General features: G+C 41.1%; 1 pseudogene; it reads left to right on the forward strand.

The window, feature by feature from the left end:
• The first annotated feature begins 6,897 nt into the window (after positions 1 to 6,897).
• LOC105816339 lies at positions 6,898 to 8,023 on the forward strand (annotated as a pseudogene).
• The last annotated feature ends 8,505 nt before the right edge of the window (positions 8,024 to 16,528 follow it).

A 16,528-nucleotide genomic window follows, 5' to 3' on the forward strand; every position in this document is an offset into this window, starting at 1 on the left:
ATTTGCCTCTTTTCAGCTGATGTTCCTTAGAGATTAAGCTCTAAAAATAGAATTACTTTATAATTGAGTATAAATATTCTAAGACATGTTAAATAAAATTTGTAGGAAGCCATTGGTTTGGACTGAGCTCCTGCACTAGGCCCAACCAAAATGGAGTTACTCATGCTGAAGTTCATTCAATGCCACCAATCCAACACTGAATTGTTTATCTGACCTCCTGAGAAATCAGGAAAAAAAGAGAGAGATAATAATAGCCAAATCCCCAAACAAGCCACTTTTAGCCAGCATAACACAGTCCCCTCAGCTTTAACCCTTATAAAAAAGTAAACTGAAGTTACCTAATATTAACCAATCAGTTTTTTTTATTATTATTGTTCTGTTTCCTTGTTCCCACCTTACAAAACTCACCGCTCTGCTATTGTCCAGGGGGAACTTTCATTCTATTTTGTAGAATAGGGTCTGCCCCGATTAATGAATTGCAAATAAAAGCCATTAGATGTATAATTAAATTTGTAGTAATTCTGTCCTTTGACAGTTGATACAAACATATATTTCTACCAGCAGTGTATGAAGGTTTCCATATCAGATCTTTATTAGGTTGTCAGATTAGTGCAAACTTTTAAAAATCATGCAACTCTTTCAGTAAAACACTGTCAGCAGCCACAGCCATAAATAAATACCATATATTCATTACTATACTAATATACTACAAAATCAGAAACCACACAAAAAAATAAATATTTAAAGGTATGAGACAAAAATAAATATAAGCATCTTTAGTATTTTCTCAAACCCCCAGAACCATCTTAGATGCTGCCCTTGGGGAGCTCCTGATTTACATTATCGGTGCTCACTTTCATCCATGGGCAGCCATGGTATCGACATGATGAAGCAAACAAAGTGAATATTTCATTAAAAAGTAAATTTTTTGTGTCTATAAGTTTAGCTTGATGATTATGGTAATAGTCATAGTTTTAAAAACCTTATATTTGCTTAGTTTTTTATAGTTTACGAGATATTTTCATGCATACCTTATTTGATCCTCATAAGTGCCTTATAAGGTGAATGGAACAATAGCATTATTTTCCTCACTCCACAGGAAAGTCTCCAGAATCACTTAGAACATCAGAAACCCAAGATATCATGGCTGGTTAACCACCTATTCAGGCTCTAGATCTCCTGCTGCGTGGCCCCGCTCACTTTTCCATGTCACACACTGCACAGAGCAGGAGGACAGCTATCCTGGGAGTATATGGGAGAATAAAAGCATTCAAGATCCCAATGGTAATTCTCCAGGTATGGAATTTATATATTTTAAGTCTGGCCTGTGGGAGATGCGGGGTGGGGAAGTTAGGGAACAGGCCCTCATTAGCTTTCCTTGTCTTCCAAATCCTATCACATCTCTTTCCTTTTTTAAAAAGTGTGTTCCTTCTTTCAAACCCATTTTCTTCTAGTAACCAACCTTCATGCATGTCAAAAAAAAAATCTTTCCGGCCGGGCGCGGTGGCTCACGCCTGTAATCCTAGCTCTCTGGGAGGCGTAGGCGGGCACATTGTTTGAGCTCAGGAGTTCGAGACCAGCCTGAGCAAGAGCGAGACCCCCCCCCCACCGCCCCCGTCTCTACTAAAAAAATAGAAAGAAATTATCTGGACAACTAAAAATATATAGAAAAAATTAGCCGGGCATGGTGGCGCATGCCTGTAGTCCCAGCTACTCGGGAGGCTGAAGCAGGAGGATCGCTTGAGCCCAGGAGTTTGAGGTTGCTGTGAGCTAGGCTAACGCCACGGCACTCACTCTAGCCAGGGCAACACAGTGAGACTCTGTCTCAAAATAAAAAAAAATGAAAAAGAAAAAAATCTTTCCAAACCCTAACGAAAGGCATCAAGCATTTTAAAAAAATATCTTTATTGAGATATAATTCAAATACTACCCAATTCACCCATTAAAAGTTTACATCTCAATAGTTTTAGTATATTCATATATGTGCATCCACTGCCCCAATCACTTTTCAAATTTTTTCACTACCCCAAAAACAAACTCTACACCTCTTGGATATCACTCCCCAACCCTCTCCCCCTAGGCAACCACTAATCTACTTTCTGTCTCTCTATATTTGCCTATTCTAGACATTTCATATAATATGTGGTCTTTTGTGACTGACTTCTTTCACATAGTATAATGTTTTTAAGGTTCATTCATGTTGTAACATGTATCAATACTTCATTCTGTTTTATGGCTGAACAATATTCCATTCTGCGGACGTATCACATTTTGTTTATTCATTGATTGGCTGATGGACATTTAGGTTGTTTCCACATAATGGTTATTATGAATTTTGTGCCTATGAATATTTATGTACAAGTCCTTGTGCGCATACATGTTTTCATTTCTCTTAAGTGTAAAACTAGGAGGAGTGGAATTGCTGGGTCATATGGTAACTCTATGTTTAACTGTTGGAAGAAACCGCCAGACTGTTTTCCAAAGTGGCTGCACCATTTTATATTTCCACCAGCAAGGTATGAAGGCTATAATTTGTCCACATCCTTGCCAATACTTGTTATCTGTCTTTTGGATTAGAGTCATGCTAGTGGGTAGGAAGTGGTATCTCACTGTAGTTTTGATTTGCATTTCCCTGATGGCTAATGATGTTCAGCATCTTTTCATGTGCTTATTGGTCATTCATATATCTTCTTCAGAGAAATATCTAACCAAATACTTTGCCCATTTTTTCATTGTGTTATTCTTATTATTTAGTTGTAATAGTTTTATACATAGTCTGGATACATGTCCCTTATCAGATGTGATTTGCAAATATTTTTTTCAATGGGTTGTCTTTTCACTTTCTTGATAGTGTTCTTTGAAACACAAGTTTTAAATTTTGATGATTCCAATTTGTCTATTTTTTTCTTTTATTACTTGTGCTTTTGATATTATATCTAACAAACCATTTCCCAATCCAAGGTCACAAAGATTCACAACTACGTTTTTTTCTAGGTTTTTTTTTTTTTTTTTTTTGAGACACAGTCCTCTGTCCCAGGCTAGAGTGCAGTGGTGCCATTATAGCTCATTGCAACCTCAAACTCCTGGGCTTAAGTGATTCTCCTGCCTCAGCCTCCTGAGTAGCTGGAACTACAGGTGTGTGCCACCATGTCCAGCTAATTTTTTCTATTTTTTGTAGAGACAGGGTCTTGCTCTTGTTTAGCCTGGTCTCCAACTCCTGGCCTCAAGTGATCCTCCCACCTTGGCCTCCCAAAGTGCTAGGATTACAGGTGTGGAGCCACTGCGCCCAGCCTTCTTCTAGGAGTTTTATAGTTTAAGATCTTACATTTAGGTCTTTGGTCCATTTTGATTTAAATGATCCATTTTGAGTTTTCTGTATGGTGAGGTAGGGGTCCAACTTCATTCTTACGCTTGTGAGCATCCAGTTGTCCCAGCAACATTTGTTGACTATTCTTTCCCCAACAAATATTAATAGTTATGGTGCCCTTAAAAATCAATTGACCATAAATATGAGGGTTCATTTCTGGATGCTCATTTCTATTTTGTTGATTTACATGTCTATCCTTACACCAGGACTGAGCATCTATATATGTCTTGATTACTCCAGCTTTGCAGAATTTTGAAATTGGGAAGCATGAGTCCTTCAAATTTGTTCTTCTTTTTCAATATTATTTTGGCTATTTTGGGTCCCTTAAATGTCCATATAAATTTTAGGATTGCTTGTCTAATTTTGCAAAGAAGTCAGCTGGAATCCTGACTGGGGTTGTGCTGTAGCTATGGATCAATTCGGGGAATATTGCCATCTTAATAATATTAAGTCTTCTGATTCATGAACATGGGATATCACCCTTTCCTCTTAAAGTTTGAGTCCTGACTACTGGTCCAGTAAGGCTGGGCAGGGCCTGGGAGTGGAGGCAGCTGTACAGGTCTCTAGGGTCTAGGGCCCAGGTCACTAACGAACTTCCTGATCTTGCTTCCTTCCTCATCTCCAGCCCCACTGCTCCACGATCCCCAAAATGAATGTGAGGCCCTCCCTTTACCTCGTCCTGTCCCACAAAGCTAAAAAGCCGTCTTTACACTTTCGGGGCCTCTGGCACAGGCAGCAGCCGCCACACAGTCGGGATCCCACAGTCACAGCGGCCAGTGAGGCCCGCTTCAGGGGCACTACATTCTGGTTGCCATGGGTACCACAGTATCATGGACCTTAGCTAGATGCGTGCGTGCGTCCGGCCGGAAGTGGCCAGAGTCACCATGGCAACCAAGGACGCCGAAATTAGCCACTTCCTCTTAGCACTGGGAAGCCGAGTCTGCGCGATCTCCATGTCAACCTGGGCCACCCTCCTGGATATTTTCCAGGTTCTGCCCGGAAGGCAAACGAACGTCTTTCCTATTGGAAAAGTCACAGGACTTAATGCAACTTTAATTTGTACAGCTTTTTGTGCCTTATAATAGGTATAAAGGTCTGTTTAGATCTCTTCTCGTTCCAAGAGCGTACGGTTGGGGCTGTCTTAGCACGTCGGGAAGATTCTTGCTATTTTGCTATTTATTGTACTGGCTTAAAATGAGGGTGGGCAGACAGGTGCGCCCCTCTCGGAGCGGGCGGGAGAGCGCAGCGGCCGCGGTGGTCCCCTCAGGTCCCGGAGCAGCTGCAGCCCCCGCCGCGTCCCCTCGACTGGCTGCCTGTCTGCCTGCACTGGGACGTCAGCAGGCGGGGCCCCAAGAGAAGACCACGGGGACTCGAGTGAGAGCTAGGCATCCCGCCGAGGAGCCCCCCAGAAGTCGGGTTCCTCGTGGGGTCGGCTGGCCCCGTGCAGCGTATCCGACCCCTGCGCCCATTCCTGGGAGGATGAGTTTCCATGTGGAAATCCCGCCGCCCGGCGGCCGGAGCTCACCGGAGCAGGAGGGGCCTCGGCTCAGCGACAGGAGACCTGGGCTGTCCCGGAGCCCGCGCTATCCGAGGAAGTCCCTCGCGGACGCTGCCCACGACTACTTCGCGGTCGCGGGGAAAGCCGGGTCTGAGACTCGAGCCTCCGCCTCCGCGTCGGGAAAGGCAGGTCGCAGAGCCCAGCCCAGCAGGCTCCGGTCCGGGGACCGGCGGGACGAGGAGCGCCCCGGCGGCCGCAGGGTGACCTCACGGAAGGCAGGGAGGGCGTCACGGGCCTTGGGGACTTTGACACAATCTGGAGCAGGAGGCTGAGAAAACCCGCCACTTGGGCAGGCCGAGTCACCGGTCCCATGGGCAGGAGACTAAGCCCTTTTCTTTGTAAATCTGACTCCATACTAAATGTTTGATGTACTGCAAGGTGGTTTTGCAAAGTGCATCCTTTTACATTCCTACCGTCAGCCGCTATTCCCTCTACCCTCGCTGAGCCTTGAGTACTAGGATAGGAGGAGGATAGCCCGTTCACAGGTTCACAGGTGGGAGACCTCCTACTGGAGGCTGCCGCGGGATTATTGCTATTCTCTGCCAGGCAAGCCTTTCACACCATAGTTGAATTTAAGTTATTGTCACCATGTGTCATCTTTTATTTCCCCCTAGCATTGTGATAAGACTTTGTCCCTCTGCTGTGTCCCCTGACTTACCCTTTCTTCTCCTGGTGGTTTAGGAAGATAAATGTTTGCAGCTTCAGAATGTTTATGGTAGGCGTCTGTTAGGGTGTGAAGTCCGTAGGCAGGTGAGAAAGAATTCTCAGAATTTAGGATAGAAAGAAGCGAAAAGTTTATTTACTCTCTCCGGAGAGAGAGAGGGCACAGCGCCAGAAAATAAAGAGAGTCGCTGGCCCTGAGGCCAAACGACTCTGATTCTTCATTAGGTCAGACTGAGGAGGGGAGGGGGGATTTACGACTGCAGCCCAGTTAGCAGAAGACAACTGAGAAAATGCTATGTTAGCGTCTTCTGTTTCTCACGTAGCAGACTGATAACAGAAACTAGTTTCTTCTTTCCTTTAGATAGCGTACTGTCTCTTCTTGAGAAAGCATGGGGAGTTTGTACTCCTACTGTCCAAACAGAAACTTTTTCAAGGCCGTTTAAACAATACTCAAAAACCTTTTTACTGGCAGTGAATTTTTGATGACAGTCCATCGGATAGTCTATCCTTTCCTCCACTCTCCAGGAAACTCTTTTCCCTTTGGGAATGTGAATTGGCCAGCTCTGGCGAATGTTAATGAGGATTTGCACATTCTTTTGTTTGCTCAGCTTCCTTTAATTGCTAAACATCTCTGTAGGAGAGATACTCATGTTACTAACCTTAGAGGCAGGGTTTATGCTATTCTAAGTGGCTGCCAGTTAGAAATTTATTTTCTTGTTAGCTGTTAGCAAGACCGTTCTTTCAGTTTCCATGTTATGTCTTGGCTTTGCTTTGTGTTGTTTTAAAACTGTAATTGTTCCAAATTCTGTTGGTCTCAAGCATAGCAGGGAATCGTCTGAAAACCTAGGACCAAAAAAGAAAAAAATCATTTTTCTGTAATTTGTTTGAAATAGTTTGCAATAATTATAGTGTTTTACTTTAATATGGGCGGTTTTTTTGTTTGGATTTTAAAAAAACAAATTATCACTATAAAACTTTGTTCTTAAACATGTTATTAGATATAATTCAATATGAGTTTAAAATATATGTGCATTTATTTGTGCTCATTTTATAAATGAGTTTTTTTGAGAAGTAATTTGTACCGCCACGAAGAAACATGGCAAACATAAAGATCTCTGTTTTCATTTGAATAAATATTTTCCACAAGCAGCTGCCTCAGTCCATCAGGAAGAATCTTTGGTCTAGCCCCTTGTTTTTAGGGTGTTCAGAAGAGAGAGCAACACAAGAAGTGCCAAGTTAAAGTTTGCAGGGATTGCGTACGGCAACATGAATAAGAATTGCAAGGCCACCACGTGACCGCCGCCGAGCTATGGCGGCGAAGGCGACGTGCGTCCTGCTGCTCCTCTGGCTGGCGGCGCGCGGGCCAGGCGCCGCCAACATGAAGATGGAGGAGCCCAGCGTGTTCCGCTGAGCGGCCTGGGCCGGTTCCCCCTGATCCTGGCGCTTCCCGTAGGGTGAACAACCTGTTCATGCCCCAGACCAGTGGTCTCCAGCCAAAGAGGGCGCCTTCACCCGTGTCTGGGCCCGTGCACCTCTTCTGACTTTCTGGTACAAGTGTGAGTTCTGCCCGTCCCACAGCGCGACAAAGCACGAGCGACCTTCCGGCGGAACACGTACAGCGAGACTCTCGGCATCTAGCAGGCACCTTCGCGGGCATGTGGATGCGGGACGGCGACTCCTGCCGCTCCCGGAGCCGGAGGAGCAAGGGGGAGCTTTCCTGTGGAAAAAGCAACCGACTAGCCCACGTGTCTGAGCCGAGCACTTGCGTCTACTCGCTGGCGTTGGAGACCTCGCTCGTCTGCCACCCCCACTCTTTGTTAGTGTACCCGGCCCTGCCAGGCACTGCAGCGGCAGTGGAGCCAGCTGGAGCCGGACCTGGCGGATGAGCTGATCACCCCCGAGGGTTATCAGAAGTTGCTGAGGGCACTTTTTGAGGACGTGGCTATTTAAAGACCCCAGGAGAAAATGAACCCAGGCAGCAGGAAGGCGGTCTTAAGGGCCTGGGGTTTGAGACTCTGGAAAACTGCACAAAGGCACATAAAAAATTGTCGAAGGAGAGAGAAAGGCTTAAAAGTTTGCTCACCCCGCAGGGCATCCCCTACACAAAGAGCGCAGAAACCTCCAGCTGTGAGCACTTGGGCCACAAGACACTCACAATCAGACCCCCCCCCCCCCCCCCCCCCCCCCCCCTGCAGCTGCGAGGCGATCCAGGACTATGTGGGAACTTCTCGAGACCCCGAACCTCGGGGAACCTGGGTGGGTGGCAGAGGACAAGGCTGCGGCTGCACCGCAAGCCCGAAAGGCCCACGGGCAAGTACACCACAGCAAAGAAGGCACGGTTCCTCTTGGACCAGGCGGGGACACTCCCAGAGACCAGATGGCCAGTCTTGGTTTGTGCTCAGAGATGCAGACAAAATAAAGATTCAAAGTTTTAATTAAAGAAAAAAAGAATTGCAGCTGAGAAGAGCTTCACTCAGTCGCTGAGCACGACGGCCACCAGCGTGTATAGTACCAAAAGGCACAGCAGATCTAGTTACTGACCACCTACTGAGCACCTACAAGCACTTTACAAACTGGCTTTAGGTATGTCCCTCCATCTGGCGATAGGGACGATGCAGATGGCTATTGGTGGAAGGACAGTTGAAACTTGATCTTTTCCTTTTGGAGGGAAAAAAGGCCCCTGTAGTCTGTTTTCCTGTACTTCATAAGTTGGACTTTTGAAACATTCTTTAGTCTTTCCTGTGTTTATATCCTTTAGGTTTACTCTCCCATAGTTACTAGTTATTTCTGAAAATGTCAGCTTCCTTCCTTATCTATGCCGTGACAGCTCCAGCAGCCTCCGTATTGCTGCACCTCTGCCTACAAGACCACATCGTGTCCCACAGATGCCCCAGGTTCTCCTTTACTGACAGCTTTCACAGATGGCAGACAAATCCTTCCCACTTTAGCTCCAACTCACATTTCACTTTCCTAGCCCTTTGCCAACCCTCCCTACACATCAGTGTATGAGCTGTACTCACATTGAAAGTAACACTGAAAATCCCCCATTGTGTCTCTGCCTTTAATGGACAAAGATGAAAGCACTATCCTATTGTGTAGTATTTCTCTCTAGGTTGGTCCTGAGATCTCTCTCTCTGCAGAGTGGCCAAATCTCTAGCCCTGACTTAATGAAGGTCCAGGGAATTTGGTCATGGATGTTCACAGTGTGTCTTGCATGTGATAGCTTTTTTTATCCTGGTAGATGGCCCAATGCCTAAGTGTCTGACCTGTCACCAAATGTCCCTCTCACAGGAAACCTGTGTATACTGGTAGACACCCTTATGGCTCTTGTCTGAACTATTTCCAGTCTATTCCTGCCAAGATAGCCATTCTCTAAGAGCCTCGACCAGGAGAAAAGTTAGGTTCAAGTGTGCCAGTTGGGTGAAACACAGAGAAGGCAACAACAATACCCATGAGAGAACAGAAGCAGTTTATTATTCACAGCATGAGGGGAGAGGGGTACCACTGAGGGCCTGTGGGAAGGTTGCAGGGGCAATATGCTCAACTAGCAAGTGGAGAGCCGGAGAGAGATGAACCTATGAACCCATGCCTTTATTGGGGTTCAGGGTGCTACCCAAGCAGGTTTCCTTCGGAAAATTCTAACTGGTGGGCCGAGACATGAGTTCCGTGGAGTCATGCTGTGACTGAAAAGTGGTTGCTGCGGCATATCTGTGCAGTCCATGGTGTGGGGGTCAGTGGGGCGAGTAAGTAGGTTGTATCTAGCTGCCCCATAGAGAGGTGGTCACTAGGAAGCAGTTGTATAAGGCAGATATATGAATCGACTGCACTGAGAAACTGGGAGTAGGCAGAAAGCTAGAAACTGTGTCAAGTGTGACTAAGCCCTGGAACCAGAACGTTAAACCTATATTCGAAACAGATGCTGAGGCAACATAACATTATTAAGAATTCACTATACCCGTAGTTAGAACTTAACATATTTTTAAATTCATTTCTTTTAATTTACATAAATAAAATCAACTCCTTTTAGCATATAGTTCCATGAATTTAACAAATACTCACAGGCATGCAACACCCATTACAGTCAAGATACAGAACAATCTTATCACCCTCAGTAATTCTCATGTGCTGCCCTATTTTCGTCAACCTCTCCCCACATCTTAGCACCTGGAAACCACTGATCTATTTTCTGTTTCTATAATTCTGCCTCTTCCAACATGTCATATAAAAGGAATTTTTTATGTAAGCTCCTTTCACTTGGATTAATGCTTTTGAATTTCACCCACGGTTGCATGTATTAATATAAGTAGTTCTTTCTTTTTAGTTGTGGAGGTGTATTCCTTTGTATGGATATACTATATTTTGTTTATCCATTTACCTATTGAAGGGTATTTAGGTTCTTTCTAGTGCGTGGTGGTTATGAATAAAGCTGGCATAAATATTAGCTTATGATTTTTTTTGTGCAAACATGAATTTTCATTTTTCTTGAGTAAATATGTAAGTGGGATTGCAGAGTCATATGGTAAGTATCTGTTCAACTTTTTAAAAATGCCACACTTTGACAAAGTGGCTGTGCCAGTTCTACCAGCAATATATTTTATTTTATTTATCTTGTATTTCTTTTTAAAAAGAACAGTTTTATTTAGATATAATTCACATACCATAAAATGTACCCACTTAAAGTAGCAATTCAATGGTTTTGAAGTATATTCACAGAGTTGTGTAACCATCACCACAATCAATTTTAAAACATTTTGATCACCCAAAAAAAAACTCTATACCCATTAGTAGTCACCACCTATTTCTTTCCATCCCCTCCAGCCCTAGGCAATCACAAATCTGCTTTCTATTTCTATATATTTGCCTATACTGGGCAATTCTAAGGCTTATCTTTTAATTCTCTTATTAGTGTTTTTTTAAAAGAGCAATAGGTTTTAATTTTGATGACTTCTAATTGTTTCTTTTATGGATTGTGCTTTTTGTGGAGTTTCAAAGAAATCTTTGCCTACCCCAAGATCACAGGATTTTTTCATATGTTTTGTTCTGAAGTTGGATAGTATATATGTAGGTCTGTGATTCATTTTAGGTTAATTTTTGTATAAGGTGCTAGGTATTGGTTGTTTTGTATTATTTTGCTATGCATGTCCAATGGCTCCAGCACTGTTTATTGAAGAAACTGCTTTCTCCAATGAACCACCTTTGTATCTTTGTGATATACATGTGGATCTATTTCTGGGTTTTCTATTCTGATCCACTGATCTATGGGTCTATCTAATTTTCACTAAAATCACACACTCTAGTTTTATAGGAAGCCTTGAAATCAGGTAATATGAGCCCCCTCCAATTTTACTATTCTTTTTCAAAATTGTTTGATTGTTGTCATTCCTTTGACCTTCCATATCAGTTTTAGAATCAATTTTCCAATTTTAGAATCAAAATTTTCTAGAAAATGTCTTGCTGTGATTTTGACTGAGATTGCATTGAATTAATATATTAGGTTGTGGAGAATTGACCTCCTAACAATGTTGAGTTTTTCAATCTATAAACATGCTGCATATCTCCACTTATTTAGGTTTGCTTTGATTTTGTTTCTTCAGTATTTTTTTTTCAGCATACAGAACTAGCACATATATTGTTATATAAATGCCTAAGAATTTCATATTTTAGTGTTGTTGCAAATATTTTTGTTTAAAAGTTTTGATTTTCATATATTCATTGCTTATATAACAGAAATTCAATTGATTTTTGTATTGTGACCTTGCATTCTAGTCTTGCTAAACTCAAATATTAGTTCTAGATTTAAAATTTTTTCTTGCAATTTTCTACGTAGACAATCGTGTTATCTGAAAATAAGGCAGTTTTATTTCTTCCTTTTTAATTTTTATGCATTCATTTCTTTTCTTGCTTTATGGCATTGGCTAAGACTTCCAGTACAATGGTTAATATAAATGATGAGAGTGTACATCCCTACCTGTTTCCTGACCTTTTGGGAAAGAATTTAGTCTTTTACCATCAAGTATGCAGTTAGCTATAGGTTTTCTATAGATGCCCTTTATCAGTTTAGGGATGTTCCCTTTTTGTTACAATAGGATATGGAGATTTTTCAAATCTTCTTTTTTGCATCTATTGAGAGGATCATTTGCTTTCTCTTCTTTAGTCTATTAACACGGTGAATTATATAGATACATTTTCAAATATTGATCTAGCTTTACATTCTCAGATTAAATCTCAATTGATTATTATGTAAAAACATTTTTAATATATTGCTGCATTTGATTTGGTAATATTTCATTCAGGATTTTTACAGCTACATTCATTAGGCATATTAATTTTCTTGTAATTTCTTTCTCTGGTTTTGGTATCAGGGTAATACTGATCTCATAAAATGAGTTAGGCAGAGTTCTTTTCCCTTCTACTTTTTTTGGAAGAGTTTATGTAGAATTGGTATTATTTCTTTTTTTAAAGGTTTTATAGAATGTGCCAGTGAAGACAATTGGGACTGAAGTTTTTATTGTTTTTTGGTGAAGGATTTTAACTATAAATTTAATTTCCTTAATAGATATAGTACTATTCAGGTTACCTAGTTTTTCCTTGAATAAAGTTTGGTAGGTTCTGCCTTTTAAGGAATTTGTCCAATTCATCTATGTTGTCTAATTTATAGGCATATAGTTATTTGTAATATTCTTACAATATCCTTTTAGTACCTGTAGGGGTCTGTAGTGACCCTGCTATTGGTAATTTATGTTTTCTCTTTTCTTTGTCAATATGGCTAGAGGCTGATTGATATTTTAAAATAATCAGCTTTAATTTTTTGATATTTTAAAATAATCAGCTTTAATTTTTATTTATTTTTCTCTACTGTATTTATATTTTCAATTTTGTTGATTTCTTCTCTTTATTATTCCTTTCCTTCTGCTTGTTTTGTATTTAATTTGATCTCCTTTTTCATATTTATTAAGGTAGTTTATCATTAATTTTGAGACCTTTCATCTTTTCTAATGTAAGCATTTTAATGCCATAAATTTCTCTCCAAATACTGCTTTAGCTGCATCCCACAAACTTTGAAATTTTTTTTCCATTTTCATTTAGCTCAAAATATTTACCACATTGACATCTACTTCTGTTTTGACTCAGGGATTATTTAGAAGTATGTTGTTTAAATCTCAAACATAATTTCCAAGACATCTGTTATTGATTTTTAGTTTAATTCTGCTATGTACAGAGAAAATATTTTATATGGTTTTTATTTTTAAAAATTTGTTAAGGTGTGTTTTATGGCAGTGTTCGATATGTACTTGAAAAGAATGTGTATTCTGCTGTTTGTTGGGATGTTCTATAGATAGCATATATATAATGATATATAATATATAAGATATAATGATATATAACTTGAACTATAGGTCAAGTTGATAGCATTGGTGGAGTCTTATTTCTTAACTGAATTTCCGGAGCCCTGGATTCCAATCTCTGGGTTGGAAAATGATCTCTAAGATTGAATACAGAATCCAATGAAAAGAAATCTGTTTTTGCTCCTTATCAAGTCTATATGTAAATATTGTCTTGAAGCCTACAGTCTGCACACTCCAGATTATTTACTGGCTCCAGATTCTAAGGTCCTAGGACCTAGAGATAATATATGTTGTGTTAGTCTATAACGGTTTCATGCATGAGCCAGCTGTTTTCTGAATTAGATTTTAAGATCCCTGAGTATTTCCTGAGCGGTAAACTGCATAAGAAAATTTTGACTACCTGGGTCTTCAACAGTGCTGTACACATGGCAGGGGCTAAATGAATATCTTTGTAATTGCTTAAGTGCAGAGAAAGTTTTCTGGACTATTATTCCGGGTAGGCAGAAACAAAGGGATTAGGGTGCTTATGCCAACAGTTTATGTCGTGTCTGCGACGTTGTGCAGGTCCTGTCAACATTCTACTGGAGGCGGCATTCCCTTGGTTTCCTCCACAACCATAATCCCTCCAGTTTCCATGTCTGTGGGGCCAGTTTGCCAAGTAGCTCCCAGGGGTGAACTGACATTAAAAAGCAGTTGTAGAAGGCTGAGAAACATGCTTGAGCGATGCCTACAGCTTCATCACATTCTACAAATCACAGTCCAAGAGGAGCAGAACAGGTTTCAGACCACAAAGTTGGTTAATGGCCCCCTCAGAGCCTAGATCTCCTGCCTCCCAGCCTGTGTCCCTCCTGGGACATACACACCCCATTTGCAAGGGGATAGCCCTCCTGGGTGTCTTGGAGACTGAGGGGCTTCAAGATCCTAAGTGATGATTTTCCAGAGGCATAATTTAAGTATTAAAGCTGGGTAGTGGAGAATATTTCTTGAGGTAGGGTAGGTGGTGAACAGGCTTTCCTTATATTTACTTATCTGTCAAATCTCCTTATACCAGAGCATGCTTCCCTCTTAAGAGGAGCACTTTTAAAAATAAACCAATGGGTCAAGAAGTCCCAGTGGAATTAGAAAATATTTTGGGACAAATGAAAATGAAAACACAACATACTAAAATTTATGGCATGCAGCACAAGCAGTTCTCAGAGGGAAATGTATGGCTATAAAGGACTACATTAAAAAAAGAGACAGATGTCAAATCAATAACTTTAGACTTTAAGGAACTAGAAAAAAAAGAGCAAAGTAAACCCAAAGCTAGCAGAAGAAAAGACATCATAAAGAGTAGAGTGGAGACAAATGACATAGAGGATGGAAAAATAATAGAGAAAATTAGCAAAAACAAGACTTGGTTCTTAGAAAAGATCAAGAGAGTCCGGGCGTGGTGGCTCATGCCTGTAATCCTAGCACTCTGGGAGGCCGAGGCGGGCGGATCGTTCTGAGCTCAGGAGTTCGAGACCAGCCTGAGCAAGAGTGAGACCCCATCTCTACTAAAAATAGAAAGAAATTAATTGGACAGCTAAAATATATACAGAAAAAAATTAGCCGGGCATGGTGGCGCATGCCTGTAGTCCCAGCTACTCGGGAGGCTGAGACAGTAGGATTGCTTGAGCCCAGGAGTTTGAGGTTGCTGTGAGCTAGGCTGAGGCCACGGCACTCGCCTCAGGCAACAGAGTGAGACTCTGTCTCAAAAAAAAAAAAAAAAAAGATCAAGAGAATTGACAAACTTTTAGTTAGACTGACAGAAAAAGGGGGTGGGATGGTAAGAGAGAGGATGCAAATAATGAAAATAAAAGTAAGGACCTTACCTTTAATCTACAGAAATAAAATGTTTTATTAAGAGAATTCTACTAACAATTGTATACCAACAAATTAGACAACCTAGATAAAATGGACACATTTTTAGAAACACAAAAATTGTCAAAACGAACTCAAGAAGACATAGAAAATATCTGAGCAGACCTATAACAAGTAAAGAAATTGAGTGAATAACCAAAAATCTCCTGCCAGAGGCTGGGGAAGGGAGGAATGGGGAGTTACTTCTTAATGGGTACAGAGTTTCAGTTTGGAAAAATGAAAAAGTTCTGAAGATGGCTGGTGGTGATGTTTGCAGAACAATGTCAATGTACTTAATGCCACTAAACTGTACACATAAACATGATTAAAATGATAACTTTCATGTTGTGTATATTTTACCATCAGAACAAAAAAAAATACATTTCCCAATTTGAACGTTAAAGAAGAAATTTCCAACAAAGACAAGTTAAGGACCAGATGGTTTCTTTGGTGAATTTTACAAAACTTTAAAGAATAATTAACACTAATTCTTCTCAAACTCTTCCAAAAAGTATAAGAGAAGGGAACATTTCCTAACTCATTTTATGGGGCCAGCAGTTCTAATACCAAAGCAGATGAAGACATTAAAAGAAAATTACATACCAATGTCACTTATAAATATAGATGTCGAAAATCCTCAACAAAATGCTAACAAATTGAATCCATTAATAACAGCATAGTGAAAGGATTTAACACCATTATACTCCATGACTGTGGTGGACAAAATATTTGTGTCCTCCCAAAATTCATACGTTGAAATCCTAACTCTCAGTGGTGAAGGACTTGGATGCTTTTCCCCTAAGATCGGGACCACGACAAGAATGGCTACTATTCAACATTTTACTGGAAATTCTAGCCAGAGAATTAGACAAGAAAAAGAAATAAAGGCATCCAAATTGGAAAAGAAGAAGTAAAACTGTCTCTAAACTTGAATGACATGATCCTATATAGAGAAAATCCAAAAGAATCTACAAAAATAAACTACTCGAATGAATAAACAAATTCAGCAGAGTTTCAAGGTACACAGTTCAAGATCAACTTTTTAGCACGATAAAGTACATCTATAAAAATATGTGTAGTTAACATCACACTTAAATAGTGAAAGACTGAATGCTTTCTCTTTAAGACTGACGACGATGAAAGGATGCTTGCTGCTAGGAAAGGCAGTCATGCACAGCTTCTTGCCCTTTGCACTGGAACATTTCCTTGCAGAGAGATAAAGAGCCCTCACAGACTGTTCTGGGCATATCTCTGTTTGGGAATATCTTTTTCCATTCCAAGTTTGATGTGTACTTTTTTATCCTGCTGAAGTATACGCATCATGTGGCACCTTGCTAACCTCACTGCTGTATCTGTTCCTGGAGGGAAGGGAATGGGGTCCTTTGTCTGCAGCACAAGAGGAGTGTGTGCAGACCAGCTCTCTGCATTGGCTGTGGGGCAAGACCCACTGGCCATGGGGGACTGACATGTACTATTGAAGCTGATCTTATTCTCTCTCTTCCATGTGTGAGTAAAGTGTTGTTCCATCCAGTGCCTGTGTGAGTCACATCTTTCTTGGCAACCACAACACCTGCAGACCATGCAGTGGGTTGATATCCTGGGACTTCTGCTCCTGGTGATAGGCAACAGGTGTCAGGTGCTCAATATCTGCTCTCACCACTGCTAGTCAAAAGCATCCTCATGCTTTAGCCAGTGAAATGAGGCAAGAAA

This window comes from Propithecus coquereli, unplaced genomic scaffold, assembly GCF_000956105.1.
Source record: "Propithecus coquereli isolate 6110/MARCELLA unplaced genomic scaffold, Pcoq_1.0 Scaffold37, whole genome shotgun sequence".
NCBI lineage: Eukaryota > Metazoa > Chordata > Mammalia > Primates > Indriidae > Propithecus > Propithecus coquereli.